Genomic DNA, 10221 nt, shown 5'->3' with positions numbered 1-10221 from the left:
TATTTATATAAAAAGACTAATAATAGTATGTTATGCATCGATAGCAGCAACAGCTTTTCCAGGTTCTGCAGTCATCTGAACAAAATTATAGACATTCAGCACATTCCATTAAAAATAAAAAAACCAAAGAAAAGAATAATATCCAGACAACAGCAAAGTTCTGTTGCCGTTGTGGTACCTGGCACCATTTTTTCTATTAGCCTTTTAATCATCATCTGGAAAGAGAACATTCTAGAGCAATGTCATTAAATGTAGCTCTGATAAAGCACAGTCCCTACTATGTATCATAAAGCAGGCACTAGATATTTTACATTCATAGATGTATGATACAGTACTGTCCTACATCAATAATACTAGATTCAGTTTTGGTTTAAAATTTACTTTGTCTGCAAATAAGATTGCTACCCCTGTTTTTTTCTGGGCTCCTGTCACATGGAGAATTGTTTTCTATCTTTTCACTTTCAATCTCTGGGCTTCTTTTTGCACTAGGTGTGTTTCTTGTATACAACATATTGTTGGATTTTGCTTCTTATTCCATTTTGCCAGTCTATTTCTCTTGATTGGTGAGTTGAGGCCATTGACATTGCTGGTTATAACTGATATGTACTGACTTATTATTGACATGTTATTGGCCTTTTGGTGACTCTTTTTACTTTTTCATCTTCTCCTTTTAATTTCTTGCCTTGCCTATTTGATTGGCTCTGTTGGGCCTCATGGTGTTGTTGCCTTCGTTGTTCTAGGATCTCGTTTAGAATTGCTTATAGTGCCGGTTTGGTATTCATGTAGTTTCTCAGGTGTTATAAGAACATTTTTATGGGTTTTAATATAAGAACATTTTTATGGGTTTTAATATATTCTTCAAAGTACTTCCCAGAATGATTGGATAACTAAGTTATGTCAATACATATTACAAGGATTTTCAGATATAATATTCAATGATTTGTTTTAAAAAATTTAAGTCACCTAGGCTAACTGTAGCTTTGGAAGCTCAGAGACTATGGCTGCTATTTTATAGCTGCTATATTGCTCATAGCATTTTTGCTGAAGTGACTGTTATTTTTTCTTAGCTTAGAAGGGATAGAACAGGTTGAAAGACTGTCTAACCAGTTCCATTCGCAGATCTGCCCTGATGTTCACTGATCTCTGTAGGTTTTGGCCTAGACTTTTTTGGGGGCTTCCTAATTTGTAAAGGTTGGGGGTAGACTTGCTCATTTTATACGCTTTTATTTCTTTCCTCATTCTGAACATAGTTTAAAGTTCCCTAGTTAATTAAGTTGGAATTAGGTTAATGCTTCCTTGGGCCGTCTTGAATTCAATAAACAGCCAACAACTAATTCCTTGGCTCCAGCACTATTCTGATTATTTCTTTTATATTAATGTTTTGACAGGACCATACTTAGAAATTCCCAAACATATTTTACAAAACTTTTTCATTGAGTAAATAACGGATTTTGAGATATAGGGATACTAGGGAGAGAAGATAAATTCTAATTTTAAATTCAAGTTGAGGTGCTAGGAGGGCACACAGTAGAAGCTCTCAATTTATAAAGGGTAGAGCTGGGCGAGGTGGTGCACACCTGTAATCCCAGCACTCGGGAGGCTGAGGCAGGAGGATCGCTGTGAGTTTGGGACCAACCTGGACTACATAGTGAGTTCCAGGTTAGTCTCAGCTACATAGTGAGACCCTGTCTCAAAAACAAAGAAACAAACAAACAAAAAACAACCAAACAAAAAATCCTATAAAAGGTAGGCTTTCTATCTTAGAAATCGATGGGAAGAAAATATGGGATTTGTAATTTACAGAAAGTAGATAAAGCAGTTGTAATCCTTAAAAAGAAGGAAATAAATTAGAAAGACTGGGTTAAGGATATGATTGACCTCAGAGTTCAAAAATTTAATTTGGCTTAAAATCTTGATTCTGCCTTTTATGACCTTTGGAATGTTATTTAACCTTCAAATCTGTTTCCATGTCTATATAATGGGAGGAAAAAAACACCCACATTACGGAGTGGATGTGAGGGCTGAAATAGATAATGCAATTTACAAAGCATACATGTATGTTACCTATTTTTGTTATTATAAGACTGAATATAGGCATTTTCAGGTATCATAGGGAGGAGACAGTAAAAGACATGAAGGGTAAATGGTCAGAGAGAGCAAAAGAAAACCAATGTAGCAGTCTGGGAAGCTAAGACAAGAGGTAATCTTAGAAGGGAGAAGAAAGCAGACATCAGTAGCTCCAAGCATCACAACCTTATATAAATAATGTCATGGATAAGACGTGTGAGGCATGGATGAGTGTTTGAATTGCGTTTGTTTTTTTAAAAAGGTAAACCTTTCCAGGTTTACCCTGACTCACTGGCCAAGGTAGAGTTTCTTGGGTTGATTTTCTTAGGTTGATAAATATGTAGTTCTTGGAACTGGAGAATGAATCAACTTCCCTGAGCACATGGGGGAAAGAAAGCAGTGTATAATGGAGAATGGCTGAAGAATAGATATTTAGCATTGTCTTCTGTATGCTTTTATAAGATGTATTTTTATGATTATGTCATCACTTTGAATAATTTTGAACAATCATCTTTTTTATTCAAGGGATATTTAGGAAAAATTGGGAGACACGTGGACTTTCCCACCTGTATTTCCATAGCACTATATGTTTGCCACTTTTGAGCTGATTTTTTTTCAGATCAGCTCCAGTCTTGAAAGAACCATAAAACTACTCTACAGTAGTGGTGATGGAAAGAGAAGGAATTGTGTTGTAAGAGGGAGGTTAACGATCCCAATAGTGTCTGAAGTAAATAGCCACAATTAAAAATTAGGTGGCAAAGATAAATGGACTATGCTAATGTCTTCTGGGAGATCTCCAGTACCTGTTTCTAAATGTTTCACTTCCTCCAATATTTCAGAGTAATTCAGCTATTCTTCATGTTACTAAGCTGGAGAGAATGGCAGTTAAAGGGAAGGAGACTGTTGCATTATCATATTTTGCCTAAGCCATTGCCTTCCTCTACTTTCTGTTGCTATCAATAGCATATCTGAGACTAGGCAATATTTATAAAGGAAAGATGTGTATATAGTTTGCGGTCTGGGCATTGAAAAGTCCAGGAGCACAGAACTGGCATCTGTTTGGGTCTGTGAGAGCCGTGCATAGTATCATAATGTGGCAGACAAGTGAAAAAGCTTGTGAGATGCTTGCAAAGAGATAAACAGAAGGAGACTTGCTTTATAACAGTCTGCTTTCACAGTAATGAATCCAGCCCTGTGTGAACTCCATTCTGCCCTCTTAATGACCTAATCACCTCTTGTAGGTCCTACTACTCAACATCAGCACAATAGCAATCCATTTGCAAAGTGAGTTTTGGAAGGGAAAACCATATTTAAACTATATCAACCATAATTCATTTTGGGGACTAGAATAAATCAGTAAGGACTATGAGTTTCTAAAGGAGGAGGAATTTTAAGAAATTCATAATTGCCCCTCTGAGAGCAAGAATTAAATAGAAAACATATATGTACTACATATGCATATAGATTTGAAAATTTAATTTGATTTAGTCCTTGTGCAAGAGTAAGAGAGGAGAATGAGTATACTAGGACCAATGATTCAAGTTTCAAAAGTTCAAAAGTTTTTCACCTGTTATCCTAGTCTTTTGCTTCAAAACTGTTAAGATCTGGAGCTTGACACCCATAGTACTTCAAAAAGGTGACGTAGTGGCTCTTAGGATTACATTGTTCATATATGAGTGTCTATTCTAGCTGGGAAGGTAGCACATGCTTATCATCACAGTAAAAAATGAAAATAAAAATTAAAAAGGACCAGGGAATGTAGCTCAGTGTGATGGCCTTGGATTCAATGCACAGTACTGCACAAACAAACAAACAACCAAAACATGTATATAAGATAATACAGAAAGCTAGAAGAAAAATGTTCTCTATGTGGTATGTGCAGTTTTTCTAAAGATGGCCTCTCTAATCTAGTTTTTAATAAATTTCACATTCCATGAGACAAGGATTTCTCCCCTATTTGTAGTTACTATTCTATAAATAAAAGGAGATAAAATAACAAAATGTATGCTGTTAATACCAGTGAGGTAGAGGCGAGAAGAGATGAAAAGTTGAGTTGAACCAAATATTTCTTTTTTTTTAATTGAGTTTATTGGTACTTTTTAGTGAACCACATATTTCTATTGAAATAGCTTGTCAAAACCATAGAATATTAGACCTTAAATATTATGTAGACCAATCCCTTTAATTCAATGATGAGGATACAACAACATGAAGAAATACCAAGCATGGCTGAAAATTTACCGCATTACTCAATCTTTAACACAGATTGACTGCTCCCAGCACTCTGTAAGCGTAGGCAGGAGGATCACAAGTTTTTGTGTGTCTGTTTGGTTGGTTGATTGATTGGTTTAGTAGTGCCTGGGATCAAACTCACAACCTTGTGCTTGCAAGGCAGGCCCACTGCCACTGAGCTAACTCCCTGGCCCTGAGGATCACAAGTTTGAGTCCAGCCTGGGAAAATTAGCAATCTATCAATATCCTGTCTGAAAATAAAAATAAATAAATAAGAGCTCAACATAGATTGACTGCTTTGTTTCTTAAAATAATAGCCGTCCTCTACAATTTTATAGCCTTCCATTGACAGTCAGCCTATTATATAACAATGAAGTAGACTGAAGTGAGATTATGAATGAAAATGTTTTATATAGGAGGACCTGATTTATGCTAAGTGATAACAAAATGTCCGTTTTTCCCTCACTCCCTTCCTTCCATACTTCCCTCATTGCATATTTCCTTTATATATTGAGATTTGAAAGGCATTCAGTGTTAAGTATTACAGAAATAGGTGTGTAAGGAATAAGAGTTTCTCATCTTAGCCAACTTCAACTGGTCATAATATTAGTAAGGTATTTTTATTTGTTTCTTAAAGAGATTGAGACACTTCCTTGTCAGTTCACTTTCTTTGCTATTTTTCACCTTGAGCCAGGCCAGAAACAATCAATTGTCTACCACTACTTTCTGAATATGGAATGTGGCATTGTATGTTTTGACTTATTGGATGTTTTCTTGGCAGTTGAGAATGTTTTGTTTTGAAGAATGAGGAATAAAATTACTTTCTCATACATCTACTGAGAATCTCTTAAAAATAATTTAGGTAGGTATCAGAATCCTTAGCCTGTGAAATAAAAATGGACCTGATTTGTCTCTTGCTTCTGAATGGTTTCTGTAAGGGCTGATGTCAGTTTATTAAGATAAATCATTAGTTTATTTTATCAAGATGGTTGATGGGCTAGTTTCCCAGCAGGAGGAGAGATATTTTCTTCCTTTCTATCCCTCTCTTTTTTGTTTATATTAAAGATTTAATCTGTTTAGGGAATATGGGAAAAGAACAAAGACATCTGGTAATGTTATTTTCTAGCAAAAGTTGAGAATTTCATGCAAGAAATCTTCCCAGTCCAGTTTTGAACTGCTTGTACCTCCTCACCAGGAACAGGCATTTCACAGGAGACACTGAAGCCAGATATTAATACTTTGGTCCATATTTTATTCCTTCATGGGATTTCATTTAAACATTAATTCAGACACAATTTTCTTGTATTCAGGGCAGCCACTGAATTGAGAAAACAAGTTTTCAAATCTTCACTTATATTCTGATCTTATAAGATTAAAATTTTTAGCTGGGTATGATGGTGCATGCCTGTAGTCCCAGCACTTTGGGAAGTGGAGGCAGGAGGGTTGCTGTTAAGTCTAGACTAGGTATTCTAAGATTTAACAGGACTGTGCCTCGAAATTTGACAAAATGGGGATGGGGGTTTGCTGGGGATATAGCTCAGAATGAAAGCCCTAAATCCATTCCCTGGTATCACAAATAAAAAAATTATAATTTTTATGTTTAAAGAATTAACTTGAAGGTATATTATTGAGAGTCTGTTTCATGCTCAACTCAATTTCTCAAGGATTGGATTAATAAAATAAGTGATTATGAAACTATTTCATAAATAAACTATGAAAATAAACTACTTTTTAAGGCTAGAAAAGGGAGTTGGGAGGAAAATAGATTAAGACAGAGGAAGAATAAAAGAGTGGAAGTGAGGTGAATATTGCTAATTTGGTTTTGAATTATGTTCTGGGCTTGGTTGAATTATTCCTCAAACTCTGCTATTACATGAGGGATATAGAAACATAAAACAGCCTCATCAATTGTGTTTACAAAGAGGTTATTGATATTATCAACTGTTACTCAGAAAATTCATCACGAATATAAAAAAGCTAGGGCCTGAAAGAAATTACTTATAGCCAAAATATAGGGCATGTTTTAGGTATCAAAACTATATGGGACACAGAAAATAGGTATGCTAGTTATAAGTGTTTTCTTCCTTTACATTATAGTACTCTTTGCCAGAAGCTACGTTAAAGTTCTTTGGAAGACATACTTGGGAAGCCATATGGTAAATTACTCATAATAATAATTATAACTTTATGTGCCTCAGCCCTACTTTTTACCCTAGGCATTACTGTGGTAACCAGGACCAAGTAGACTTTGACTAGTTTCATGCCACAATACCTGATAATGTCTTGCTTTGGGCTTGTACTACATATTTCTTTCTTCTTTTCCTGTAGAATAAGGAGGAGAAATCTGCCCAGCATTCACAGTGTGGTAATGTCCATAGTGTCACCCTTGAACAATGGGGCGGGGACAGAACCCTTAGAAAAATGTTTCCCCTCCTTTGTATCAAAGGTAGGAAGTTCTGAGATGCATTTCCTAAATGTTCTTAGGAGATTCTGGAGAAGACAGTACTGGTTACTGGTAGTATGGACAGTACAGGTAGGCGCTGCCTTCTTTTTTTTTAATTGGGAGTGAAACTCAGGGTGCTTACCATGATGGACAGTACTAAAACACACTTTGCATTTGTTTTCTTCCTTCTTCTTTGTCCTCCATACTCCTTGCTTCCTCCTGCCTTCTGGGATACCCCGTTCCCTAAGTATATTACACAGTCTTGCCTTTAACTCTGCTTTCTTTGCATCTTGAAGAGAAGATGATAGATTAATAATGATATTTTTGTATGTCTTGTGACACAGGTGGTTTATAAACATGTTCTCATTTTGTCTTCACAGAAACCCTATAAAATAAAATAATTTGCCCATTTCATAGCCAAAGAAACTAAGCCTCAAATGGTTCCACTGACTGGCAATTGTGACACAGCTAATGCATGAATCTAGGATTTATATCTTCACTTTCATAGGCACAAAGTTTATTTTTCACCTAGACTTTTTAAAGTTAAATTACTTTGGAGCAGGCAGGTAATATAAAAGCATGAAAGCATTTGTATATAAGACAATAAAGCTTAATGGGATTATGGAAATATTGAGTATATAGCAATATCTAACTATATTTAAATTCAATTCATAGAAATAAATCTGAAATAAGTTCAGCCCAAAGATCGCCTACTGACTATCTTTGTACTTGATTCTTATTTAGGGGGTGAAACTCTCAGAAATTAATATTTTTCAGTTTTGGAATTGAAATTAAACATATTACTATTTCTCAACATGTGCTTATATTCTGTCACTAAATACTGTTCTCATATGTAAATAATGTAGGGTGTTCGTGTTAGAAACAGGTAAATCTGCCATTTTTGAATGTTGTAGTTCTATTCTTTTAAACTACATCATTTCAACTAGAAGCAGAAAGAAATGCATTTTCCTTAGAGTTTACTATCATATGGTAGTTTAGTTTCCAAGAGTCTGTAGTACCCTGTACCTTATAATAAAAAATGTGTCTTAAAATATTCCTTCATTTGAATAAAGGATATGGAATTTTGTGAGGAAAGGGTAACTATTAAGAAGGGTGAACATCAAGATAAGAAAAGCAGTAACAGTAGGAAAATTGTGTGGAAATTTTTTGTTTCCCAGGGAAGTGCTTTGGCATTTGCACTGTCCCTGATGTAGAGAAGTGACTTCTAGGAAACTAGGAAATCATACCCTTCTCCGCCTCTGTTGGGATTCCAAGAACTGTTTGTGTTGAGCATCTTATTTGTACCCTTACAGAGAAGAACAAATGGCCACATAGTCCCTGTCTTATACATAGTTGTTATGTTAAACATCTCAGCATATTTTAAGTCTTGCTTTTAAAAAACATTATTCATCTAAATGAATTTAAAGAATTTGTCTGTAATGAACATATACAGACTTTTGCTTGTCATTATTCCATGAGCAATATAGTCCAACAACTACTCATCTAGTATTTACTTTGTATTAAATACTATAAGTAATCTAGAGGTGATTTAAAGTATATAGGAGGATATATACAGATTACTTGAAAATACTATGCCGTTTTGTATGAGGTACTTAAGTATTCATGATCTTTGGATCTGTGAAGTAGTCCGGAAGCAACTGCCCAGGAATACAGAGAAACAGCTGTACTTTATTTGGAAAGGCTTTTTCCAGTTCACCAAAATCTCTGTTTCTTGCTTTACCTATGCTGCTTCCCTCATTTCCATTATTGCCTAATTCTGAAGGTGTGAGTCAATGAGTAGTGGCTCTTTGAGCCAGCATAGGATATAAGGAAGTAAGAGCAGGCAGATTAGTAATTTCTTTCAGGACATATTAAAAATAGCTTTATTAATAAACCACATTAGTAATTAGAAGTGTTACAAGTAGATAGGGCAAAGGTGTCTGTGGAAAAATGAGACAGGTGTTACTAGCAGAGTTTTCAGTATAATTTTGTGATGGAGATTTGAAATAGTTCAACCTTCATGGGGATGGATAGAATGATAAAGTGAAAGGTTTGGGCAAAGTAGTGAGCAGAAGCCTTTTTTGTCTATGTCCTTGTTCATACATACATCTTATTTTCTGTGCTACATTATAAGTTTTCTTAGTGCTGAAAATATATTTTACACCCACTTTAACATTATAGTATCTAGCACAGAGTATTGGGCAGGTTTCTTGTCCAAATCAAAGTCAGGTTGTCAGTCAGTGTTACAGAGGACTCCTCTTCCTTGATAGGTATCAAGGAAATGATCTAGAAAGTCAATGTGAAACATTTTTTAAAAATTTAAAGATACAGAAGAAAAGTGAGAATAGTATAGAATATTGTCAATATAATTATTTTTAGCAGTGATTTTTTTTTTTTTTTGGTATGGGGTATAGAATTTCAAGGCAGGCAGCAGAACCACTGAGCTAAATCCCTGGCCCAATATAATTATTTTTAATGAACACTTAAAGAAACTTTTTTTCAAAATTAATAGTATTATGTACATGTAACAGTTTCCTATGATGAGTGTAATTATTGTGCTTAATAAAGATTTAAAAAATGAAATTCAGCATTTGGTAAGATGGTGAAAGAATTAGCTGAGATTTAAATCTAATAAATCTATTCTAATAAAATGTATGTTTTTAAAAGCAGCTAAATTGAGAATACTTAATTATAAACTAATTCAGTCACCCACTCTGTATATTTTTATTCCAGAAAGTAGATAAAAGTATTGAAGTTTTTCATGGACTACAATGCCCAAGACAGAGTGTTGTTTTGGTATTGACCAGCAATCCCTTCTCACTAGGTTATGAATGAAGAGCTGTCAAGTGGCTGATGAAATAGCAGGATGGACTAGGTCTCTTTACCAGTGACAATTGATTCACACTGACCTTTATCAAATGAAGCATGTTTTGGAATTGTAACTGTTTTATTAAAATGATTATACTGTAATATGATACAAAATAATAAAGAAAATATAAAATATAAAGAAATTAACCTGCACTTACCTTTGAAAACCTTCATGGCTGATGTGAAGGAGACGATAGTATAGGATGACTTTCACTATCACTAACGAAATCACTGTTATCTGTTGGCTCAATGTAATCTTTTGCTTTTTGTGCATCTTTAACAAGGAACCTATCCAAGGAATGCTTTTACCTCCTTTTGAGGATTTCATGAAAATGTGACACTGCATTGTTGTAAAACAGATCTTGTATTGCTACAGCCTTATTCAGATGGTACTTTCCTACAAAATTTTGCACTGTATCCCACGTTTTACACATCTCTCTAATTTAATTTGAAGTGAGGGATTCCCCTGCCTTTTCTCCTCCTCTGCAAATGAGATCTCCTTCATAACCTCTGCTGTTGGGAGATGATCACCAACCGTCCCTCAGAGAGAGAGAGAGAGAGAGAGAGAGAGACAGAGAGAGAGAGAGAGAGAGAGAGAGAGAGAGAGAGAG

The 10221-nt window shown here is 35.0% G+C and overlaps 1 pseudogene; it reads right to left on the bottom strand.

Moving 5' to 3' along the window:
- The window catches only part of LOC104854347, a 13039-nt pseudogene extending 3155 nt beyond the window's left edge, over window positions 1-9884 (bottom strand).
- Window positions 9885-10221: the final 337 nt, after the last annotated feature.

The sequence above is a fragment of the Fukomys damarensis genome, unplaced genomic scaffold, assembly GCF_012274545.1.
Source record: "Fukomys damarensis isolate Sample0158 unplaced genomic scaffold, DMR_v1.0_HiC HiC_scaffold_28, whole genome shotgun sequence".
Lineage (NCBI taxonomy): Eukaryota > Metazoa > Chordata > Mammalia > Rodentia > Bathyergidae > Fukomys > Fukomys damarensis.
Note: the sequence above shows the minus strand (reverse complement) of the source record. Positions and strands in the feature narration are given on the sequence as shown.